Here is a 26,625-nt window from a genome sequence, read left to right as displayed (position 1 = left end):
ATAGCAAAGGCAGTGTACGTGACAAATGGCCGTAGCCCTCCATGAGACTACTACCGATGTCTGGAGCCAAACCGACTGCAGACATGAAAAGAACGAGATGTTTTCAGAGCTCTAGAAGGTATACATGCAATCCCATTAGCTGAGTACTTGTGCAATTAGCGCTTCAGCTGTTTACCTTGCGCCGCGTGCAAGGTGCGGCACGAGCTGAGCTGGGCGGGAGGGTTGGCGCGAGGCTCCCTTCTCATTTGCACGGTGCGGACGAGCAGCCTTGTAGCTGCGCTGTTATCGGAGCTGGCTGCAGAGCCTTTGCAGCCCAGAGGCGTGCGCATTAACAGAGTGGCCGTCGGTGCTCGTGCTGTGTTCTGAGTGGCCGGAGGTGCGCGCTGCTCTGCGCACGAGGTGCCTTTCTAACGGTCGTCTGCCACGTGGCTGTGAGGATGAGAATCCCGTGTTTAGATGATGGAAAAGAGGTTTGTTTTGCGGTTTTGGTACGTTTCCTGCGTGTTAATTCAACTTAAAAGGTCCTGGCTGTTTAAAGTTGGTTCTCCTCTCAGGTTAAATTGGTGCAGGAGGGGCAGGGAGAAGTTGTGGAAGATTTGCTAATAGCGCAGTGCTCTGCCCGGCTTATACAAAGGAGGTAGTACAATCAGTAGCATACCTGCATATCTGAAGTTGTGTTAACTTATTGTTATTATTGTTTTTATTAAACTACTTTTCTACAGATTGCCTGCAGAGGAGCAGCCCTGCCCTGCACTCAGCACATGGTGGAGAAGCTCTGCTGTAATGGAGCTTGATGGAGCAGCTGGCGTGCAGAAAGAGGCTGAGGAGCCACCTGTGTGTGGTGTTCAGGTGAGACATGAGAGCTGTATGAAATGCTGGGAGCTCTGGGGTTAACCTGCAGTGCTCCATGACGGTCTGCTGGCTGCCTATGGTGATTTAACTGGAATGGGTGGAATGTAAACAAGTTCTTAAGTAATTCAGAGGTAGAGTTGATGCTATTTTTTGACAAGGAAACATGACTTTATAACACTGGAAGGAAATTATGAAGGAAGTGATTTCAGAAACTTCTTAGTTGTATTGTATCTCGTGGAAGAGACTTGTATTGTTGAGTCTGAGGGAAAGGGTTGCAAAGAGGAGCTCCAGCACAACGAAGTGCTTTTTGCATATCACAGCTGGAAAATGGGTGCTGTGGGAGAGACAAAGGATAGTAAAGGTCAGACAGCTCTGCTTTGTGTCTTTATTGATATCATCGTGGCATGTTGTGAATAAACTAGAGAGGCAGCAGTTGTTTGCTATCTACTTAAACTGTCTTAATTCTTAAAGAACAAATGCTTTTATTTTCACTGGGTCTGCTTTGTACGTGTAAACACCTTTTAAAATTTAGAGAATTAGGGGGAAAAAAACAATTGAAGATTAATAATAAATGGAATGGATATGAAAACAATTTAAAATATACTGGAAGGAGCATTTGTTGAGTATAAATAAACTTCTGTGTTGGTAAATGCAATGCAATAATGTTCTGACCTCAGTCTGGGCTAGTGGCAGGTGGCACAATAGGTGAAACCTTTTAATTATGTCCTCGGGTGCCTCTTCAAAAGTAGTTTTATAAGGGAAGGTATTTCCTTATCTAGTCTGTAAGACTAGGATGTTAGCATTAAATACATTAAAGAAATATGTGCATAGATATGGGTAAGTGTAGGAGCTTATAGTAGGAGGAGAGAACATAACTGGTAGTGAAACCTCTGTGGGTTTTTGGTAAGTGTTACAAGGCTCAAGTTTCTCTTCTATGGCTCCAGTAAATCTTGAGGTAGGATGGAAGCCCTTTCTCTTCCAGGCTAGGCTGTGAATGTCACAGCTTTTAAGCTTTGTCTTGTGTTTTATATTTAATTAAGTTGAAAAGGCACAGTGATGGAAGCACAGCTACCAGCTTCTGCTAAATGCTATGATGGAATTTGATAATAAAGTTGTTTAGATCTTGTAGGATCATAGAATCTTTAGAGTTGGAAGAGACCTCTGCAGGCCATTTTGTCCAATTCCTCTGCAATAAATAGGGACACGGCAGCTATATTTCCAGCCGTTTCTTCTAGGCAGAGTTGTTAAACTACAAGTATTGCATGGTGTTTTTTCCTTTGTTTTCACCTGTCTCTCTATCTTTAGGAAAAGAACAAGCAGCTGAAACAGTATGCATATCTCTATGCTGATTATAAGTGAATAAATAAAAGTAAAATAAATAATAAAATGAAAATTGTATCAATTGCTTGCAGTCATCCCTGGGTCTCTTTTGGTGGATCCTCTGCATCTGTCACCCTTGATGGTGCTTTCTTCAGCTGCAGTGATAAAGCTTTGCAACTTCAGGTATTGTGGCTTGTGTTTTTCTGGATTGGGTTGTGAAGTGACTCCTAATGTCAGTCTGAGAGTAGCATATTACGTAGTGTTAAATCCTCCTACCTTGAGCGTGTATGAATATATATAATGTTTCTATTTGGTTAAATAATTCTTTGTTGAACAATGCCATTTTTGTTCCACAGCTGGTTACTAGAGCAGTTAAACTTCGTAAAGAATTCATTTTCAAATCTTGTGTTCTGATAAGTAGGCATGGTTTTTCATGCCATAATTTTCATAAACCTGCCATGGTGTTTGCCAGCCTAAGTGGTGTGCTTTTAACCCCAAAATATCTGGCCTTTACATGTATCCCTTGATACATGGAGCTGGTGGGTGGTAAGATAGACATTAGCCAGCAATGTGCCATTGCAGCCCAGAAAGCCAACTGTATCCTGGGCTGCATCAAAAGAAGCATTTATGTCATTCTAAATAATTAGCATGAGTTATGTATGTGTTTAATATAGTTCAGACCCAATTTTTACTGTTCTACAATACAGTAATTGTTTCACTCATTGCCCTTCTTTTTCAACTCCTTTACATAATGCTGCCATCTAGGCCAGCAGCTTTGACCTTCCATCTGTGCCTGACTGGAGTCTCTGCCAGGCCTACTACTACTGATCTGCTGCTTGTACTTCAAATTCAATGAACTGTGACAGGCCAAGCTGAAACATTGGCATGGCTATTTTTTTCTTTTTTTTTCTTTTTTTTCTTTTTTTTTTTTTTCCACATCAAAATAGGAATTGGTATGACCCATATATATATATATATTTCTGAACAACAACATACAATCCTTCATTGGTACATATGATAGGGCAAAACGAACCAATATGTGTTGGGGGAAAATAGTGGTTGTCAAATGCTTAGAAGAAATTGAATTATATGATGAATAAGTTTTAAGGGAGAATTGTAGCCTAGAGAGGCAAAAATTAGCCAAGAGCAGTCTTTGAAACAGATGTTTTAACAAGATTAACATGACTGCATTCAGGACCTATCAGGTAGGCATCCCAGGTATTTTTGTGTCTGAAATTGCATAGTTGGTGTGAGGCTGTGTTTCCTTCATGTTTTAAGCCAATCTGACTTGCTTTGCCCAGCACTTCCTTTAGCTGAATGCTCCCATGCTGTATGCTTGTATGGGAGGGCTGTGTATTTATCCTCACTGCTTTGTATTGTTCTAGGGAGCTGAAAAGGCAGTCAGCTAAATTTACAGTGTGCTTCAGTTCTAATTCAAGAGGAGGAATAAGAAAAACTCAGCTGGGGATTCGGGATGTGCAACAAGCAAACACAGCAGTGCAGAGGAGGGACCTTGTATGTACCACATATAGTTTTCTCCAGAGAAATTTGAGGTATGTATCTTCTGTAGTTATACCTAATTGATTACATAAGCAACTATTTATGTAAACATCTGGTAAGTTTCCCTAAGGTGTAGTTTGAAAGCAGTCATCTGATGTGTTTCTGCTAGTTGTTCTATCAACAAGTTATAGGTGGAGCTCAGTGTTTTAGTCATTCATCACTGATAACATTAGCAGACTAAAGGGTCAGACACTCATTTAATATGTGGTCAGCTTTGCACTCAGTGAAGCGTTAACTTCAGCTTTTGCGCTGCTTGTAGGAGGACGTTGATGCTTGTTTAAACTGTAATTAGATGTAAAATAAGTTTGGTTTTTTTTTTCAGTGCCTTTCAAAATTTATTTTTTTTTTTTTAGTGGTTGATGAGGACTTGCAAGGTTGGAAATTATATATTTAACTGAAGTTAAAAGTAGAGCCACAGTGAACTGTGAAATAAGGTAACCAAAGAATTTGCTGTTCTTTTGGAGCTGATACAGCAGCTCAGTATAACTTAGAGCAGAACAGGCTCTCCCTTTCTTCTCCTTTCTTCCCTCATGTAGTTGCCTGGATAAGTGTTCACCTCCCTTTTCCATGAACAAACTTATGAATCCTTTTGCTGAGTGTTGTTGAATGTAGCCTGAAGGCCAAAGGAGTGGATGAGTTAATGTAAAAGAAGGGTGTGATGGCTGGCAAGAGAAGAAAGGGAGGAGGCAGGGAGAGAGCAGGTCCATCTTTTGGAAGTGAAGTGGACTGTAAGATATATTTTAGATGTGCATTACAATATCCCCTGGAAGAAAAAAATACATTAAGGCACTGGAATGAAGAAAGAGTAGATTGTTTCATGAAGGACGATAAACCTTGTTCCAATTGTAATAATGAGGCAGGCATTTGAGCACAGTACCTCAATCAGTGTAATGTCCTACAGTGTGAGCAGGGTGAGTGTGGAAGGTCTGGGGATGGCAACCACAGTCAAGTGAGAGTCCATATCATTGGGCAAGGAGGCACGTCTGAGATCAGCCTGGGGAGATGGGTTTGATTAGTTCAAGAGAGGGTAACCAGGGTTAGACACAGCTTTGGGACCACTAGGCAAAAGTTCCATTATGGTGTGGTGGGGTTGAGGTTAAGAAAAGTCAGTTTATGGACCGGGGTCTCGAGCAGTGACTGGAAACTGGCATAGTCAACTGCTTCAGTGTTGGTTTCCTAGCAGCAGTATGCGACTGGTTCTGAGAAATTTTGTAGCCCTGTATCAACAGAATTGTGATCTTGGCTTTGTTTTTTGACAGCATGAGAAGCCAGGCTTAAAATCTAGACTCTGACATATGCATAGCATACAGTAGGAATGATAATTTACCTCAATACTTTCTGGTGCAGAACAGCTTTAAGGTACGATGAAAAAGAAGGTAGTAAATGAAATAATATATCTGAGCTGTCTTGCTTTGAGAATTTGACAAATGGGAACACTAGTTCTTCTGTAATTGGAAAAAAACAGTGGGAGATTAGGTAAATTTCTGCTTCAGTGCTCATGGCTCAGATCTGGTTGTAGTTACTTCCTTGTTTCTTCCCTGCTGCTCAGATGAATGGCTATATATAGTCCAGGTGTTTTCCCACCCCAAAATATATAGAGAAGTACAAAAAAAGGGCACCCTGTTGAAAATGAGTAGGATACATAGAATGAACTAAACAAGAAATCATGGTTTATTTAAAGTGTGATATTTGAAGTAGGAGTCAGGAAAAGGATAATTTATAGACAGCTAAGACAATAATGAAGTCTACTCTAAATCTCTCAAGATGCACTTTGGAACCCTGGGGAGGTATGTAGCTATTACAGATTGTCAGGTGTTGTGAGGTTTGGTGATTTTTGGCCACTTCTGTTGTTCATTCCATCAAATAGCTGTTCTTGTGTTTTGTTGTTATTGTTGTTGTTTGTTTGTTTTGAGATACTGTACTTAAGCAGGGCAGGTTTTTGCATTAGGCAACTTAGGGCATTTAGAACATGTAGCTGTCAGCTCAGAGCTGGTTTATATGTTCAAGTGATAAAAGGCGTTATTGAACCACATTTCCAACCTATATAAATTAACATTGATTTTCATTAATTTCCATTCATAACAGGAGAGCCAAACTGATTTATATTGGTCTAATTTTTGTACAGCTGGCTTTTAGAGATGACTAAACTTGCCTTCCTATTTACACTGGTTTGTAGAATATACTATGGCAATAAAATAAGGAGGGAGAAATGGGGGTATATTGAGAAATATAATGACATTAATTCAAGTTGATGCAAGTAAAGCTGTGCAAACTAAAGTAAAGATTTCCTAACACTTGAGGAGAGCTGTTCACACAATTTCAAGCTTGCTACATTCTATTACTGTCAAAAAAATGTAGATGCAGAGATTTATACCCTATGACATGACTGTACCAAATTCACAAATATAATTTCACACTGTTTCTTACGTGTAGTAAAATTGTAGCGCTGTTAATAACAGTTACTTATTTTCTTCCTTAAACTATTTTTCTGAAGTTTAATGACTTCCAAAAGCTGAATACAGCTTGGAAATTTGATGTCAAGTGTTATTATTACAGGAAATAGCTCAAACCTTGACATTTAACATAAAGTATACTCAGAATTGTGCACATTTCAGAATGTTTTCTGTAAATAGTCCTAGCATGGAATTATTATATGTCAATTCTGAATCCAGAAAGTAAGGTCTCATATGCTGTTGATTATTATGTTACCACATGTTAATAATAATAAGGCACAGATTTTGTTCTTTGCATTCTGTTTATGGAGAAGTTAGTTGATACTGTTTTATTCCAGTGATCTGGGCTGAGGGCCCCGAGAGCTATTATTAGTAGCTACATTGTCATAGTTTAAACTCAGAGGTAAAATTTGCATTGATCAGGATGTCCTCCTTTGGACATGCTCCAACAGGCCTACATTGCTTCTGTAGTGGGGACTCAACATCTGGATGTAGTATTCCAGGTGAGGCCTCACCAGAACAGAGGAGCAGGTTCACCTTTCTTAAGCTGATGGCCACACTTCTTCTGATGCAGGTTTAAATTGTTTTAAACGTAAAGAGGCAAGGCTTAGACTGGTTATAATAAAACATTTTTTTTACCGTAGGGTTGGTGAGGCACAGGAAGATGTTGCAAAAAGAAGTGGTGGAAGCCCCACTCTAGGAGATAGTCAAGGTCATGCTGCGTATGGGGTTCTGAGCACTCTGATTTAGCTGTAGTTTCGTCTGTTCATTGGGAGTTGGGCTACATGACCTTTAAAGGTACTTCAGACACATGAAGTTCTATGGCTTTATGTTTGTATCATATCAATGACAGCTAAATTTTCAGTTTATCTTTATGTGATCAAGCTCTTAAAACAATTTCAAAATACCCTGTTAATTTGAACTATAAGTCTTGGAAACAGAGCTGTAAGGCATGGCATTTTATCCTTGACATTGCAACAAGTACCTGACGAAAGAGAACTCCAACAATAAGCTTGAATTTGATTGCTGAGTCAGCTGTATGTCACATCTGCTACTCACCTCACATCAGGTCTTCTTAACTGTGTAGCATTGCTGCAGAATTACTTTGTCATTTTTTAAGGTAACAGTTGTGTTTCAGCGCCACCTACAGATATTTAAAGGAAGTGTATTTAAATCTGTGATGAGGATCAGCAAATCCCATAGATAAGTAAAATAAGACTTAATTATAACTAGCCCATTGCTGCTGCTTCAAACGGTTATCTTCTGCTTCAGTTATTAAGTGATATAAATTCTTATCATACCCTGTTTTATATAAGGAATATGAAATTGAATCAACATAGAGAATGGCAGAAACCTTTCATGAGAACCAGTTATCATTTTTAGTCGAGGACTTCCTCTCTCTGTGTAACTGAAGGACTGGTAGATGAAGATGATCTATTCTACAGTGGATGCTGCCTCTTTTTCCATAAGCAGGTATTCTGTAGTTTTTCTAAGTGTGTTTTTAATCATTAAAAACAAAACATCTGTTTGCCCTTAAACTTGTGCACAGGATGCTGACAGTGCCAAGTACCTACTGCCATTTTTTTAGTCTCCTATGTTTGTATTGGGAGGGTCCTATGTCAGTACTTGGCAAGAGCAGTGCACAGTTTGAAATGAGTAACATGAGAACTAACGTTATCAAGGTCTCCTAGAGAAAAGCATATATATATGTATGCATATGTAAATGCTATATATGTATATATGCCGTGTATATATACATATATAGAGAGAACTATGCCTTGTGGTTTAAGGATAAAATGCAACACAAGTGAGTTGTACTTTTGAGCTTCCTGTCTTGGATTTCTGAATGGGAAATTGTTATTGATTGTATTTTCTACAGATCTGTACAGAGAGTATCACCATCGCTTTGTCATCCCTTTACCATCCCGTTCCTTAATCTCATTGTCTGTTTGACAACGCACAAAGGATCAGGCAATTAAGAATTCTTTTCTGGATGGATATTTTTAGTAAAAATAAAAGCGTCACCTTTGCTTTGGTAGAAAAATATGAAATACTTAAAAACAGTCTTAAAAAAAACCTACTCGCAGCAAGTATGTTACAGTAATTACCAAAGTGCTTTGAAATGAAGCTCAATATCTTAATAATGTAATGGCATGATTATATTTGATATTGCGCTTAAACTGAAATAATAATAGTAATTAAAAAAAAAAAAAACACAACACGAAAACAAACAAACAAGAAAAACAAGCAAAACCCACATTTGAATTGGACCAATCCTGTTGGAAAGTTCAGTACCTAAAGTGTGGATGTTGAAAATATGCTCCTAGCATGCTCAATACTGGTAGGTCCTACATTGCTTATGCAAGCTTTTCTTTCTGAACTATCTTAGCTGTGAGCCTGTTGCATTGGTTAGTCCAAACTGAAGGGATTTTTCATAACAAACAGAAATTGGAGTGTTCTTCAAGTGTGACTTGTGTGGTCTCCTCTTTAAGACCTATAATGCATACTAGAAAATCTCCCAGGTGTTCCAGTATGCTTTTTCAGAGATGTCCAAATGCAGTTTAGATGTGGCTGTAGGCTGTTAGATGATGCTTTTTAGTGGTTCTTGCTACTTCTGTGCTACTTTGCAAAGATTTAAAGTCTTCATTGATGTTTACTTAAGATAAACTTCTGTGAATCCAAGTTCTTAATTTGAACCTGCCTAAGACTTCAATTTTGATCTGTATTTGTATTCTCATTGGAGAACCTACTGTATAAAGCTATTGAATTCTCTATCTACTTCATCGTGTCTGTCACATACGGGACATAGCAGGGATCGGATGAAGGTGCTGAAAAACAGTGGGTGTATTTCATTTCTTTCTAATGTAATCATGTGCTCTCTGCAGAGCTAAGTGATCACAATTGATACACTTACTCCAACTTTTCTGAGTCTGTGTTTTTGGCATTTTTAGTTCATGTTCACGTCTAGGATTGGAGGAGTTGAAACAAAGCTTGCCACAACCTTTACACAGGCCGTGAGCTGCAGCTGATGAAGCTTGAGTGTTCTGAATCTTTAGAAAGCACAGGTAGGTGGATTTCAATTGACCTTGGTTCATGCTGTGCACTTTGTACTTTGCAATACTCCTTCATACATTAACTGGCCAGGCTTATTTTCCCACTGACACGATATTTTATTTCCGTGCTGCAAAAGTATGGTTTTGGTCCAATATCCATATGAAAATTGAAATTATATTTGTACTATCTCAGTTATAAGGTATATATGACTACAGCTGTTGTACCAATTGATTGAACATCTTCTGTAATCTTAGCACGTATTCTGCTATGTCTTGCCTGGCATCTATCTTGATAAATCTCATTAACCTTAGTCAATAATCATGTTTTTAGTTTCTATAAAATATGTTATAACTCCAGGAAGACAAAAGACAAGTTTATTTTTTTTTCTCCTGTAGGGAAATGCTTAGTTACTAAGTTAAGGTTGGAAAGGTGTTCAATCAAAGGTTATAAGGCCTCTTTTCCATGTGCTGGATTTCTTGCTTGTTTTTGGATTTGCTATTGAGAAATATTTTTACTTTATGGAAATCATTTTACATTCAGAAAAAGCACTTCCAGAAACTGTTTTTATTTTCCGTCTTTTCACCCACAAAAAATTGGGCATTACAGACTGTGTGTCTGAAATGAGTAAGCCAGCTAAACAGAGACAGGGGCTCAACCTGGTTAATAATGTCACTCAAGTGAAACAAAGAGACAATTCCTTAAAGGAATCCAGTGGCACAACCTTAAGTAAAAAGTTTGTGTGAGAGGATGGATGAGGACAAAGAAAGAAGTATTCCAGGTGTTGTCTGTTGGTTGTGGGTTGTATACCTGGCGTGAGCTGGTTATTTTCTCACTTTGTGATTTTCCCATCAAGGATACCATTCAGCATGCAAACAGGAAAAACAAAACCCAGAAAACAATGGTTGGTTCATGAGTATATTTTGGTTTGGGTATTTGGTAGGAGGATAATATTTTAGATTGTTCATTTAAGTTGGAAACAATGAGAATGACATGACAGGTTGCATGGTTTTACCAACAAAACAAGTATGAGCCAATTTTTACAGGTAAATAAATGTAGAAGTCCTCATCTCCAGCTCTGGAGAAATCAACCTTCTGATAGTTGATGTCCTCATGCAGGCTTCAGCACATTGGTAATAGGTGAATGGTTGGACTGGATGATCTTTTAGGTCTTTTCCAACCTTGGTGGTTCTATGATTCTATGATTTCTTTATCTGAAAAATAAACAGATTCTGTCCTGCTTTTTTTATTAAGCAGGTGTAAAAACCGTAATGAAATTAGACAACATCAGTTTGTCTTGCTCTTTTTATTTGTGCCATGCAACTAACTGTTTTGAAATCACTTGTATTCCTTGGGAACTTGTTTCAGCAAATGCAGAACAGTTTCCAAAATGAGGAGAGTTTGAACAACATTTATTTTTCTCTTAGCTGACCGTTTGAAGACTTGTCATGTTCCTAACAGCAATGTTAATTTTTCTGTGTTATGTTTTCAGTAAAATTTCTGATGGGTCTGCTCTATCCCAGCAGGATCCGCGCTGAATGACTGTTGCACCCACACAGAAGTTCATTGGTGTCAGAGTCCTTCAGGAAGAGGTAGGATAAGTTCCAAACAGCAAGCATAGCAGAGTAAGAGAAGCATAAGAATATCTTGTATTTACATTTAAGCATCAGGCTAAATTATTAATTGCTTTTGAATGAATAGCCGGTTATCTTCAAGTGTTATGCAGATACTGCAAGCATTACTAATTTTTAGTAATGTTTATTGCATGTGAATGAAAAACTTAGTTTTCCTCTGCATTATGGGTTACAATACTGTATTTAATTGATCTTTTTGGAACCCATATTGTGTGTTTTGCAGGTGCTTAGTATGTAATTGAAGTTCCAAAATCTGTTTGATAATTCTCCTATATATTTTGTTTCTGGATGAGCTCTACTAAGAAAACTGGAGGGTACCCTGAAACTCCAAAGAAATGATAGAAATACATAGATTTAAAATAGTATCAGCCAGTCTCATCAGTGTTGTCCAGAACTGCTTTGTGAAACTGAAAGCAAATTAAATAAAGCACTTTGAGGTGACGATGTGTTTTTCTAATCAGATAGTAGTATGAAAATAAGATGAAGTATTCAGAGTCATCTTAGTTTGTAATAATGTGAATTTTTGTTAAAACTCCTGAGAAGATGGTACAAACAATATTAATTGCCTTGAACATTTACTTAGACTTGCTCTGATAGGATATGAGGGCGATCAGTAATGTAAGGCAATCAGTAAGATGAAACAAGGCAAGATTTCTATGCAGGAGATCAGAAAGATATGTTAATTCCACTTAGATAGCAGTAACAAAGAGCAGTACAAAAGCATACTGAGTGAGAGTGATTTAGAGAAGCTCACTACAAGATTTTCCTTTACTGTTTCCTGTCAGGGGAAAACAGAAATACAGCTACAGAGATGAAGAGATGGCAAACAAATCTGATTTGAAATTAAAACAAACTGATTAAGCAGAATACTTTATATTGTTTTTATTGTCTCAAAGAGGAAGACTATTCCGTTGCCTGCAATCCATAGTGTCACACAAAAGTTTTGCATGCAGCTTTCATACTTAAGACTGAAATAGTGTTGAAAAGCCACTTATTTTGGTAACTTTAGTTTACATGTATATCAGAAAAGGAGACCTTTAGCTCAGCTGACTATGAGCTGAACAGAAGCAATGAGGGCATGAGCTTTCAGGGAGTTCCATGTGCTAACTTGAGTAGCATGAGAAACTCAGAGCACATAAGAGCCATGTTAGGAGTACAAAACGATATGCAAAGATGGGATATGTGCCAAATGAGCTAAAACGTAGCAAACAGTTGCTGTGAGTCCTCAGGTTGCTTAAGGCAGCCCTTTTTTCTGCGTTACTGTTACACATTCATTTGAATCCAGTTTTGTTCGTGGCAGCAGTTCTCCATGCCAGATGCCTGCTTGAAGGAGGCAGAGCTTTTCCATTCTGCAGTATCTATGGCAACTCCTATTCTTACCCAGTCCCAGAACGTGTTTCTTGTATTTATCTTTTCTTGTCCTAGCCTTAGTCCACAGCAGACAGGATTTCTAAAGTTGCTGTTATTTTGTTGTTGTTACCAAGTGATTATTAATTCCTTAGGGAACCGTACTGGCCCTGAGCTTCAGTATCTTTAGGAGTTCTGGTATTTTTTTGACTATTCATGCATTTCTTTTCTTGTGCGTAAGGTATTTTGTATTAGTTACTTGTAGCCCAAGCAAGTCTTTTTCAGAACATGGTTCAGGAAATATTCGTCTAAATAAATGTATTTGCTTTGACCGCTGCCATAGTTTAGGTCTGTGTTCATTTCTGTTGTCCATCTGTAACAGTAAAATGAGGTAAAGAGGCCTGCATGACTTCCCTTAGCTTCTTCATAACTCCCTGTGTGCATAAATTATGCACATAAATTATGTGATAAATGAGCAGTTCCTGGAATGTAAATATGAGCTCTTTAGTAGCATTGAAAGAATTTCCCTTTCTATGCAAGAAGCAACACTTTGCAGACACCTTCTTAATTAGCGAGCTGTTTAATATTGAATCAGTATTTATTTATTTTTGCAGATCTTCAGATTTGTTTTTTCCTGCTGTGGCAGTTGATAGTTCAGACCTGTTATCTTCCTTCTGTTGCTACATTCTTAAGAAAGAGAGTAAATGGGCTTAAGAGCAAGCAGACTAGTTAATAGAGTGTTTGTCTGAGACCATTTTCTTTGTAGTTGAAGCCATTATTGCTAACATGTTGGTGTTTCTCACATCTCTTTTTTGTTTGCGGTTTTCTGCATTCATTTTATTACGATATAGATATATTCTCAATAAAATGTTAAGCTTTAATAAGATGGTCTTTTTTGATCAAAGGCTGTTTCATGATAGGTTATCTCTGTAAAGCAAATCCACATTTTAATAATGTTTTTGTTACTAAATTCACATCTTTTGATGACTTCGGTGCTTGTTAATCTGTATCTAGGCAAGATTTAAGAGTCTTGCAGAGAGAGAAGTTACAGGGAGATTACTTTTTCCAAGAACAATGTTAATAACTTTATGATATATAGCAGCTGTACAAAGCTTTTAAATTCCTTTGACATTTCTTCTAATGTTTGGGTTTGTTTTTTTTAAGAGCTTTATTTCCTTTTTTTGTTAAGCTCTTTAACTGCATGGGCATTGAGATACAGTGTAGTGTTTGAAATCAGAATGTTTACAAAATACAGCGTTCAGTATCTTCTAATACAACAGTCTTATGACTTAGGATTTATTCTGAGGAATCTATAATGGCTCTGACATTATAATTATTTTAGTCTGTCTTTCCTGTGTTTCTATGGGGTCTACATCCAAATGGAAACTTGGAAAGACATGAATATATTTCTCTTTTCACTTTTTATCATTGCTTAGTTTCTTTTCAGTATTTTATTTGAATCCAGATAAAATGTATATCAAAAAATTAGACCCTTTCTTTATTGTGTATTATCAGCCTCATCCATTAATAATGGGAAAATTCACTCTGTAATTGAACTACCATTCACTGAATATGATTTGGGGCTGGAGTAAATTGAATTTGTTCCACATACCAGGTTCAGGCAATATTGCTACTTCAGCAGTTGACATCTGAGGGCTTTTTACTTAGTCATGCATATAAAAATGCAGAAGAAGTCCTAGATGCAACTTTTTTCTTTCTTTTTGAAGCATTTTTTTGTCTTTTGTTCAGCATAGTTTGGTTAGAAGAGCCTGATAAATGATTTCTGGCAGTACGTGCGGTACTCCTGTGAGCTTGTCTTATTAGCCAGTTATTGCCTGTGGAGTGAGTAGGCAAGAAAAGATGAGACACATAAAGTATCTCATTCTATTAACAGTGAAAGTTGTGTCAGTTAATTATAATTGTAATTATATTATGTTAATTGTAATAAAAATAAGGAAGAAGTTCATTTTAGTGGAATGAATGATGCAGCTACCTTTTTGGGAACCAAGGACAGTCTATTCTTCTTAGAAACAAGATCCACATGCTGAGGATAATCAACCACCAGATATATTTGTGACAGCATGCTGTACAATCACTCTTTGTTATTTCTGTATCTGTAAATCAAATTAGATTTTAAATATCATATGGCCAGTAATTGAATTGAGTGAAAGAGTTAAAGAACTCTATAGTTGGAACCACATAAAAGGTCTAATTAGATGGTCAAAATGGTTTATTTTTTCTGCTAACATTTATTGGTCAATGAAGCAACCCTTGGGAAGTTTCCTTGGAGAGTTGAAGAGAAAATGAAATAGGTAATGCATAGTTGGATTGCAAAGTAGAGGAAATACGCTCTGGATAATTTAAGCATGTCAGTTGTTTTTTTTTTTAAGTAAACAAAATAAAATAATTCATAAAGCCTTTTAACAGTGGGAGGTCATTTAGCTACAAGCCTGGATCTGGAATGTAATGTTTGAAAGCTAGAGTTCAGTGGGATTTGAGAGCTCAGTCTTTTTTCCCATGTAGGTGAGGAAAAGTTTTACTAGGTTTCAAAGCCAGTTTTTGAATTATTGCCCAGGTATCAGTGAGATTGAAGACTGGGCAGGTTGCTGTAGATAAAGCCATATCCTTATATTTTATGGGGTTAAGTTTTGCTCACTTGCTCATCCATCAGCCAGGATTTTTCACATGCTTCTGTACTGTTTTATCACCTCCCTTTTTATTATTTTGTTATACCAGGAAGTGAAGACAGACAATATAATGTTATTGTACATTTGTGTATATTATCTGCTGGAGAGCAAATTAAGTGACCTCATCAATAATGGCAGTGTTGTTTTAGTGATTGTAATGACAGTGGGAATGTGAGATTATCACCTTGTCGATATGATCCATTAAAAAAATTAAATTATAATAATAAAAAAAGAAGGGAACAAACAAACAAATACAAAAGAGGAGGAGAAATAAAACTCCAGGGAGGATTTTTTCCTGTACCTCCGCATTTGCCAAACAGGCAGTCCCTGATGGCATTTTCTGTCAACTGATGTCATCTCATTGCTTGAAATAACATGCAGACTTCTACAGCTTTTGAAAATTTGAGCATCAACTTGGTTTGATGTTCTACATCTTTCACTTCTTCTGCCGATGCTGGGGAATTGTTCGTGTGGAAAAAGATGTTTTGCAGCTTAAAAAAATCGAAATATAGTACAGCTGAAAGTTAACTGTGAAAGTGTTGCTACTATTTGCATAGCTTTTTCTTCAGGTTGGAAAGCTGAAAGACTAATCCTAGAGTAACGTGCTTTGTATTTTGCTCAATACTGTAGAATACTAAGAACCAAGGTGTGCTAATATGCTTTCTATGCTCTGTATATGACACATACAGGTAGGTTTTGAGGATCTCTTTCTTTAAGGCTATAAATGATAGGAGTCACTCAAAACGTTTTCTCAGCCCAGTTATGTGCATCTCAATTGTAGTTTCTAGTATCAGTGTTACTTTTTTCACTTATAAACTATTTGAATAACTTTTACTTGCCTTCTGATGTGCATGGCACAATACCATTGCTGAGTTGGAAGAGGTGTTACAAGGGAGTCTTCCTGCCATCTCTACACTATAAATTGTGTTGTTTTTTTTTTTTCTATTTACAATTACAGTTTAGGTGGTATGTGACGTTATTTGTCAAACTCATGGTAGTAGTAAAGTCAGATGCTCACATCTCTAAGGTATACTCTGTAACATTTAATTTATAATCTCTCTTTAAGTCATGTGCTGAAATGCACATTGTATGGAAATGGCATAACTGACTACTGTATTTTAGTAGGTTTGTGTGTGTCATTTGTTAAAGTACTTCTGACTTCTGGGACTAGAAGTTTCCATTCCTGAATAAGTTTTCTTGTTACGAATTAGCATTATTACTTATTTTCCATTGTAATTTGGGTAAATAAAAAGCTGGCATTACTTAAAATGATCCATGGCATATAGACAATAAAGGAAGGCTGATTAAATTGGGGGGGGGAGGGGGAGGAAATGAAGAAGGAAAACAAAAAAGGCTCGAATTAACTGATAGTTTATTGCTTTTGCAGGTATCAAGGGTTTTGTATGTAATTCAAGCCCATTACTTTGCTCTGGAGTTAATTTGGAGATCCAGTGAGACAGTAAGTAAATCCTGACGTTACCAGCATGGATTGCATTTTAATAAGAAAATTACATTCCAGGCACACAATCTGAAATGTAGATTAAACTCTGCAAGCTGGCACTTTGCAGCTAAGATCTATCAAATAATAATGATAAAAGACAGATTGCAAAAAATGTCCTGTTGATGTGGGCTGGAAGAAACTCTTTGTGTTTCTGCCATAATTTTCTTTCTTAAAGAGCTACCTTTATTCAAGTTCCAAATATTGCAGATATTATTTTTAGGCTTGTTATTGTCTGTAAGTTTTATGAACTTCACCTCCTATGTTAATTTCAATGTGTTTCTGTCAGCATGTTGAAAAATTATTGACTTGACATTTAGAATTACTCTAGCATAATGTAAAAATTATACTGCAGCACCCTTCAAAACTACTGTAACCCCATTGTTTTCTGAGCCCACTGGTTTCAATTTTACTTGGCAATCCAATGACAGCTGCTACTGCGTTGCTTGCTTGCTAATGTGCTACAGTTAAACTGGTTAAACATACTGTATTATCTATTCTTCAATTTTCTTACAAAGATCTGGATTTCCCTGGTCTCTGATTCAACTATGTGGTGCTTTTCAAGTGTGTTGCTTGTTTTATTAGTATATGTGGGGAAGATCAATTATAACAGGTTTTTGTGGGTTTTTTTTTTTTCCATGTCTTTATCTTGAATGGATAAAGAAAAGAGGAAAGAAGGGTTTACTCTTCAGAGTTAAATGCCATAGTTGGTAGTTAGGGAAGTTCTCAAACTGTAAAAATAATTGTACTTATTAACATGAGCAAGATTCATGCCAGGAAATATCAGAAAGCATCACAGCAGAACTTCTTTTTTGTAGTATGAGATATTAAGATATAATAGATATTTCCTGCAGCATATATAACAGATCATTTATTTCTAGGGAGAGAATACTTTGTGCTGCTGTTTGTTATCGTGTTGGGCTTTATTTGTTCTTTGGATAAAAGGGTCAAATATAAATGTTATTTGAACTCCTGTCAAAAAGTCATGTTTGGAAAATTATTGCAAAGACCAGATAAACAAAGAAACATAAAAATATGTGAGCTGGTAAATATTTCCTGACCTCTAAAAGAACAATTAACATCTGTTGCTCAGTGTGCCTTTCTAATTTTTTATGGGATGAATGCAGATGTCTGACACAGCGGATTTTGTGACTTGAGGGCACATGGCAATGCGACAGCTAAATCATCCCTCCAGCACCGAGACCAAAAAGAGCAGTTAGTCACCAGCAAGTCTTTATGACACTTCCTAAATTGAAACCAGAAATACTGCTTTTCATCAAACTCTCTGACACCTGGTTCAGAACAGATATTGTTTTAAATGGAGTCAGACTAGTCTGACTGGGGAGCCTGTGTGTGATCTGACCTAAGATTTGAAGCCTGTACAGTAGTCTAGGAGTAAGGAAAATATCTTGGGGTCTTGGCCGTAAAATAGTCTGATCCTCTCATTAAATGTCTCAGAACTGGTGATTCAGTAGTAATGATTCAAGTTTATGGTTGTGTGTTGAGAATGTGGTTCTGCATAAATAGCCAGCTGTGTTAGAACACTGTTCAGGTATCATATAATCACAGAACCATGGGGATTGGAAGGGATCTCTGGATGACATCAGTTCCATTCCCCACTCTTAAAACAGGTTCCATATGGTAGATTACAAAGGGGAGTGTCCAGATGAGTGTTGAGTATCTCCAAAGAAGGAGTTTCCACAGGTAATCAGAGAGTATGGACGTAGCTCTCTGCTTTGCATTGCTGAAATAGAATGCTTATATTTTGTGCAGTCTCATGGAGTTTGTGGAAGTGAACAATGTATTACTCCAATGTAAAAATGTGTAGAGTTCTGCTACAGTTGTCCAGGCCTGTGTCAGTATCACTGTCTCTTTCCGTTCGCTTCAGACCTTTGTTGCACAGGCATTATTGAACTTCTTGGCTATCAGGCTGGTCTTATTAGGCACACAGGAAGCAGTGTGTGTACTCCCTCTGCTTGGTGGAAACTGACCTGCTTTGCTGAAGATAGCTTCCCTTTGTACCACATGCTGTCTATGCATAAAATAGCTTTTTAATGACTTGACTTTTCAAATTATGTACTGATTAATTGCCTGTGGTGCAATTCTTAACTTTCAGATTTCATTCTTGCAAAGTAGAACTATGCTAAATGTTCACAGTATCAAATAATACTGTCAGGTTAACTTCTTACTTCCTCGGTGGTGCTTTACTTTATTCTTTGCTGATAACACTGTTTATTTCTTTATTTTCTTTTCTGATTTTTATTACTTTTTCTTAGAAGACTTTATTTTATGAACTAGCTTTACCTCACAGGTTTCTCTTTGGTCCAGTTTACGGAATCACCCCAATAGTATGTTTAGTATGATTAGTAAGGATAAAAAAAGAAACAATAACACAAAAAACAGCTGTTAAGCAAATACTACAAAATCATGATGTTAGTGACTTGCATAGAATACTAACTATGTGCTGAAATAGGCCAAAACTAGGGCATACCTTCTTTCACACCCCCAGTGACTGATCCGCTTTTCTGTGTAGTGGACCTAAGTGAGGTGGTAAATATTCAGAGTTCCACTGCATTCCAGTGCAACTCCTCTTATTTTGGAGGAAAAGAGTTGCTCTCACAGGTAGTTACTGTAACACTAGAGTTTTAGTGCGTTTCTTTCGCATTATGTATACTTTACATAAAATATATGTATTCTGTGGACAAGTGACAGTTTTTTCTGTACCTGTAGAAGAGTACCACGCATAGGAAATGCTTGCTATGTCACAGTTGAGATCCATTTTAAAACATGTGGTGGTGTGTTGTTTTTTTTTTTTTAAATCTTTTGGAAACTGAAAGTACCTAAACTCTGAGTACATCAGATAGACACTGAGTTGCATCTTCTAACAGAGCAGAGTTTCATTGCTATAATGATAAACCTACACAGATTAGACTCTTTTTCAAAGTCTATTTTGATATAAAAGCTATGCAGGTGTTTTTTTTTTGTTTTGTTTTGTTTTTTGTTTTTGTTTGTTTGTTTGTTTTTTGTTTTTTGTTTTTTTGAAGGCATTAGCGTTAATGAAAAAGGTCCTTTAGAAAGCTAGAAAGAAAATTCCAGGCTGGCTGTTTTCTGTACAGTGAAGCTGCCATCTTTAGAGCTTCAGTGCCCTTTCTTCAGTTTTAGAGGCACGGAAAGTAGGTTAGTATGTGCTGATGAAGAGAAAAAATACACTTTTTCCTGCTTTATCTCTCATTGAAAACTACCACCAAAGTCACAAATGCTTCTTCAAAATAATTAGCAGGTAACCAAATAAAGTATTGTGAAGTACAGTGTTTTCTACTAGACATCAAGTATCAGTCACTGACAAACAGTTTGCTGTTAAGTACGTGCCCTATGATATGCTCAATACACAGGCAATACATAATTGATTAGTCATTGCCCCCTTAATTCCTTAAGCAGAAAAAACTGGTAGCCCATTATTCATGCAGATATTTGGCTAATCATTTTTCTGTTGTCTCCTGTAAGCAGATGAGATAACTGGGAAAGGTTTTGATAAGAAAATCAAATGTGTATACTCCCTGTAAAAATCTAAGAACCTTACTTAGATGACACATATATAGATATGATACATAGGCTAAGTTTAGCAAAAGACACTTTAGTTTTTGGAAAAAAGAAGCATGTTTACTGAGAGGTAAAATTTTACCTAATTTAGCATGAATATTTTTATTTCCAAACACATATAAAAGTCTCTGTAGGGGTCCATCTTTAAATAAATGCATTTCTTGCTTTGGGCAGTTGCAACTTTCCTGGGTTATTTATTCCTTCTTTCCAGCTGGCCTGTCCACCTGCTTGTTGTTTGTGTCCAAAAAACACAGTTCAATAGAGAGTGAGATTTTTTTAAATAACAGAACACGAGTCATGACAGTGCCTGTGTTCTTGTTTGGACAATTTTGACATAACCCGACAATAAATTGCATGCAGACCTGTATCACTGAATAAACTTTTGGGCTTCATGTTGAGAGACAAAGTCATAATAGAGGTGTAGAAGGAAAGCAAGATTAAATTGTATGTGTTCCTGTGCATGCATTCACGAACTATTACTTTCCTCGTGAATGACGTATTGCTCAGAAAGATGCTTTGTCTTGTTTTCCTTATTAAATTTGACCTCATCTGAACCACGCTAAAAGAAATGAAGTGAACCTTGAATTTTAAAGAATACCCTTGCCCTGTTTGAATGAGTATACATCATCTTGCATACCTATCTGAACTAGTCCTAAAAAAACTTCATTTTTTCTTATCTGTAGCTTCAGCATTTGAAGCATTAAAACACCATCCTGTATCTGTCCTGTTCAAGTTTTTTTTATTGATTATATGTCAACACTTCAACTTTTCTTTTGATAGTTAATCATTAAAGGAATATAAATGAGAGGGAAGCTTGCAATTTGGCGTGCTTCAGATTAAATCATCAGTCTTTCTAGTTTGTTGTCCTGATAAATGAAGTGGATAGACTACTGCAGATACAGAATTCCTGTGCTTAGGTACAAATAACTATCATTCCATTCCCTTCTGCAGAACACAAAGAAGGGGAATTAAGTTATTTCTTTAAAGGGTTGCTGAAATATCTATGCAACTTGGATCCTCACAATGAACAAGAAATCCTTCTGAGAATGGTTTGTACTTGAAAAGTCTTCTGTCCTGACTAGTTAGGAAATGCAACCCAGTCCTTGCAATGCTTCATGAGCTGCAGACTCATGACATCCTTCTGTTCCAAGTAGAGGAATGTTCTGTAGTTTCTGTAGCTTTCTAGATAATAATGTGTTGAGTTCTTCATGTTCAGTGTCTTGAAATAGTGCTCTTCACACTACTTATCTGACACTTCCAGTCTGTACTGAAACCTGAAAGCACCAAGGCTGCATGTATGGAAGGAAGTAGACATTTAAAAATGGTGCTTAACAAAAGTCATTCATACTCAGAAAAAATTGCAGCTTGTAAGCAAAATGTATTATGTAGCCTTTTTTCTCTAAATATTAATTGAAACACGGTCACACAAAAAAAATCTTTCTTTTTCCCTAATACTTATCTCACTCCTGTGTATCTTTGACTCATGAGAAGTAGAACAGAACTATTAGAGTTCTCTACTACTTGAATTTGACTTAAATGATGTGACTATATGCTTTTTTTTAGTGTCATTGCTATGATTTCCCTTTGAAACAATGGATTGTAAATCCTTGTAAACACAGTGTTGAAGTTACATACTCAGTCATGAAGATTGTGTGTGTATTAACACTGAATGGCAAAGCCTGCTCAAAGCATATTATGGTTGTAAATAGACACTGCCTCACTGGATAACAATTTCATTTCCCTTTAGGTTATTCATAGGCAGCTGAAACAGCAAAAAAAAGCAACCAGCTTGTAAGAACCTTGATTCATAGATCTTGTGTGCATTCATTTGGCTTCCTACCCTCCTCACCTCATATCACATAGTTACTGTTATCTCAGGAAAGAAATCCAGTTTTTTGGTCAGACCTTGACTATCCTTGCATGACGTTCTTCCTTGATTCTAGGAACCTAGAAACTAGATTCTCTAGTCATGATCAGAAATGTTTGTTCAGCTTACGTTCAGATAATGAGAGGAATTGCTTCATTATCTGTATTACTGCAAGTAGTTTGTATTAAGAGCTTCCTTGGAATCTAAGTGCAAGCAATGAAATGTATGAGGATTTTTCTGTGAAGTAAATGTGTATGCTTGCATTAGAGTAGTCATCCAATGTATTACAGCTGACAGTGTATTACATTATCTTGGCTTTGGATGGGTTTTGTTACCCTGAAGCTTAAGGAAGCAAAAATTCTGACCCCTGCTCTTCCACACATTGTAAAGAAATCAAATAAGCTGTCAGGTTTCTGTCAGAATCTAAAATAGATTTGTATGATATTGGATAGAAATTGTGGAGGATCAAATAGAAATACAGAGTAATACTTAATCTTCTATTCCCAACAGCACCCAAGCTTTATAAAAAATCCTTCTCAGCAAGTTTTCTTATTCAAAAGGTCTAATTCAGCAAATATGGATGGAGACTTAGACCAGTTTCACAGTGATGTTTGATGAAGATTGATCACTACATTCTCCCAAAACTAGTACCAAAAGGAAATCTCATGGGTAAGTAATATAGCACCTGTAGGTTTTGTTTGGAGAGGCATACAAAGATGTGATGATGGGTTTTGACTTTGTATTGTCTTTCATAGCAATTATGAAAAAGTCTTTTTATGTGAATGTAGTGTTTCGGTGGGAGATGCTGTCATTTATAACTATTCCTCAACTAGATAGTTATTTACATAAATTTAACTTGATGTTTTCCTTAGAAACGGCGTGCAGTTCCACATCTTAAATAGAACATCTCTGAGAACAGCTGTGTTTATCTATGTTTTATAAAGGATGTACTGCAAAAATCCCATTTTGTTTTGTTATTGATACAGCATCATTCTGTTGTCAATATAATGACGCTCCATCAGCCTTCAGCAGATCACACTCATTTTGCTAACATTTTTAATCTGACTTTTCCTCTAGTAGTTCCATTAGTGAATATTTTACTTGAACTGGCTGGCATTTATTTATTCATTACTGTTAAAAAATGTTTATGGTTAGGTTTTCATTTGATTCATTCATCTAGTTACTGACCGTTATACTTTTCCTGATGAAACAAAAATGAAGTAATGCAGTATTAAATACAGTTTAACTTAGATTCCTCTGCAGTATTTTCCTTCTTTGTAAAAATACTTCCTTCTTGCAGTATTACAACTCATATGTTTTGCAGATAAGCACATGCTTAAGAGATTTTGGCAGGTCAGCTTCCCAGATGTTTACTCTTCGTTTTGAAAAGATTAAACCCAAATGGAAAACTCTCGTGAATAGCTTTATGTTGCGTTTCCTGTCTCTTGAGACAGGCAATCTTGCGAAAGATCTTTCTAAAGCTTTTGATTTTTGTTGGTGCACCACGGATCTGTTTCTCATAGGAAGTGTGTTGAACTCTGTATATTAGTTGAAGTCACTTCTCTGCCAAAGAAAGGAGTTGCTGACTGCAGCTGGAAATCCTGTGAAGCTGCCAGTACTTCATGGTTTCTGCGCAAAGCTGTTAATTGGTCCAGCCTGTGACTTAGTGAAACACCTCTAAACTTCATCATCTTCTGGTATGTAACAAAATACAAAGATGTGAGATGTTGTGGGTTTCTAGATGCTCGTGGGTGAGGTTGCATTATAAACATTTTTTGTAAATTTTCTTTGGAACTGTTCTGATTTTTTGTTTACATAATCCCATACTTGCTTTATCCCATAGGAATTCTTTATCCATTGTTCTTTTTATAACCTGTCTTTTCAGAAAGCAGCTCTGACATTTAGACTTCCTATCCATGTTTAATCTGCTCCTAATATATTACTTATTTTCACTTGCTGGCAAAAATACTAATACCAGGAAACTGTGTTTTGGTCTCACAGCTAGGCAGCATGAACTTTGCTGAAGGTGGATTGGTGTTCTGTTACCTGAGAAGAACTGATTGTCCTTGGCTTCAAGAAGAGTTTGAGCACGGCACAGGACAGATGATTGTTCTCTGCCTTCTAGGCGTTGCAGTTGCCATGTCAATAATCCTCTGGTAAGTAGGTGCAATGCAGTAGGACTGTCTCACAGGAGCAATTGGCTGTTTTCAGTAGTCTGCTTCCTTCTTGTGACAGCACCTCAGGAGCTTGTTAGGCTCAGATATGTTTTCTAAGCAGCTGAAGACAGTTAAGATGTATGCAGCATTTTTAAGAGATGTTCCTTAAGTCTTCTAAGGAAAATTTTTCTCTCCAAGTATATGCTTGGTCTCTCTGCAAGCCAGTGAGCTGGCAAAGTTGATAACTAGGCTCAGGGGATTAGTGCAGGTCCTCATCATAGGACTTGGTCATTATGCTTGTTTTCTTTTTCTACCAGCCCTTCCTTTTGTTTCTTGTTTGGTTGTATAGTTTTTCTATAGCTGAAATAGTCACTAGGTGTGAGCAAGAGGATGGAACATAAAAATATCAACTAGGGAAAACATGCTGAAAAGCTGCTCTAGGCAAAGGCGTAATGTTTGAAGTGGGATGAGCAGGAGAAAGCATATTTGATATAGAAGCAGAGAGTGCTGAGGGGTAGGTCCAGACCTGGCAAGTTTATTAGCGAATACATTGTTACTAGCCGCTTAGTTTTCTCTGAGCTGGCAGCTGTTCTTGGTGTCCTCAGCTGCCATTTCCTACAGTTACTCATCCTCTCAAAATACTTTTCTGAAAGTGTATTGTGAAACTCCTGTTGTTGCTCCTTATGTCAAGTCCTGAGCATCTCTCATGCCTACTTAATTTTTCAGCCATATCATAAAGGGAGTATTCAGCCTCACAGGTTGCGAGAATCTGTTGTGTTTAAAATCAGAACAGAATGTCATAGAAGACCACTTAGGTTCTCTTCAGAGGAGCCTCTGTAACCAGTGGCTTCCAGTAAAATTCACCACAGAGAAAATAGTTTTCATTTCTGTTCATCATTCATTTAGACAAAGGATGTACAGACAAACTTATAACTTTCACAGAAATCAATAGAAATTACAAAGACAGAAAATAATGCTCCTTCTTGCTCATCAATCTAAATGGGGGTTCCACTGAGTTTCCTTTTGGTTAATTTAAACAAGAGATGGAAACAGCTGAATACTGTAATGACCATAGTTAGTTGATAGCCTAAATGCTGATATAATGCTTATCAAGGGGATTTGGAAAAGTATCTATAAGAAGGCTGATTTCTTACTGACACTTGCTTCTGTATATATTTTTATATATACGTTTGTGTGTATAATTGCTAACAGAATTGTGCATTGCTGTATATGTAAAAATATATCCAGAAATAAAGCTCTTAACAGAGCAACAAAACCAAAGAATGGACAAGCTTTCTCACTGAAAGAGAAGCAGTTATGAAATCAGGTGAAAACTGAGCTAGTAGAATGGTCTGTTTTTCCTCACAGCATACATTTATCCTAAGGCCTGATCTCTGTCTGTAATAAAAGTCATACTAACTTCATCCTGAACAGGAAAGAATTCCTTTAAAAAATAATAATTAAAAAAATAATAATAAAAATGAAAAAATAGGGAAATTTACATCTTGTTTCCAGTTAAAATGTCTAACTTCTTAGTGTTGCAACAGCGACATCCAGTGATTTAAGCCAGGAAGTTGTAGACTTAATCTACATTTTTATGAATGCTGAAGGACGTAGATGGAATTTGGGTCAGTATTAATGCAGTGAAGGCCAAAAAAGAATTAAGAAATTGTGCTTGTGTAAGGAAGGTGACAAAATTTGTACCACTATTTCCTACATGATTCTGTTTTAATTGAAGTCAGTGTGAATTTTGTAATGAAGTTCAAATCTCACTTAGCTTATGGCTCTAAAGACTGAGTGGTATCTGGTACTAACCTGACCACCTACTTCCTCAGTTATTCCCAGACATTTAAGGATGCAGTGAATAGTAGCATTTGAGCAGTCTGCCTTTGGAGGTGAGTCCTGAAGTGAGGTCAGAAACCTTGCCTGCAAATGCAGTTTTCTTATTGTACTATCTCAATATTCTGTTATCAGAATACACAGTCATCTTTTTTGTTCATTCCAGTTTTAATCTGTAGAAAACACTGAAGATAGCCACAGTTTCTTTGTAAGAACAGCAAGTTACAGAACAGGGAGGAAAAGGGGAGAAGTGCATTATAGAGACAGCTCTTCAAGGGCCAGCTGCTGTGTTCTTACTATCGTTACTTGGCTTTTTACCATGTGTTTTAAAGTGAGTTTTAAATACTAAATGATTTAAAGGCCACAACACAAATAAAACGAGAGAGATGGTACAAACCAATTATCAGAGCTACTTGCAAAGCTCCATCTTAATAAAAGGAGTTTACCTAAATTTCCTCTTTTATAACCCAGAAACAGTCTTGAAGTTGCATGTCATTGCATATAGATGACCTCAGATGGAAGAATAAGCATATTCTTTATTCACTTCAGCTGTCTTAAAAAAGATGAACTGATTATGAGATAATTTAATGCTTGACTACAAAACTGATTACTAGCAGAGCAGATGTGGAGTCTGTGCTAGGTAGCTGATCCCCAACTTACATTTTGCTGTGGCATACCACTGTGTATGGAAAAAAATAGGAACACATTGTCTTTTCAGAAGTTCTGCAAAAGCAATTGCTTCTGCATTGAGGAAAAGTCCC

General features: G+C 36.8%; 1 protein-coding gene across 1 annotated transcript in view; it reads left to right on the top strand.

Moving 5' to 3' along the window:
• Positions 1–26,625, top strand: part of TFPI (tissue factor pathway inhibitor) — a 55,197-nt gene continuing 28,572 nt past the window's right edge. Inside the window, exons 1-13 of the mRNA XM_072342286.1 lie at positions 1–118; positions 723–849; positions 2,265–2,355; positions 3,558–3,725; positions 4,086–4,166; positions 6,830–6,983; positions 7,569–7,658; positions 9,137–9,250; positions 10,760–10,828; positions 16,292–16,363; positions 22,430–22,538; positions 23,419–23,566; positions 23,871–24,025. The gene's annotated coding sequence lies outside the window, so the exon portion shown is untranslated. The remainder of the gene's footprint in view (positions 119–722; positions 850–2,264; positions 2,356–3,557; positions 3,726–4,085; positions 4,167–6,829; positions 6,984–7,568; positions 7,659–9,136; positions 9,251–10,759; positions 10,829–16,291; positions 16,364–22,429; positions 22,539–23,418; positions 23,567–23,870; positions 24,026–26,625) is intronic.

The sequence above is a fragment of the Excalfactoria chinensis genome, chromosome 7, assembly GCF_039878825.1.
Source record: "Excalfactoria chinensis isolate bCotChi1 chromosome 7, bCotChi1.hap2, whole genome shotgun sequence".
In the NCBI taxonomy this organism is placed as follows: Eukaryota; Metazoa; Chordata; class Aves; order Galliformes; family Phasianidae; genus Excalfactoria; species Excalfactoria chinensis.
The sequence above is the reverse complement of the archived record's forward strand: the minus strand, read 5'-3'. Positions and strand labels throughout refer to the sequence as shown.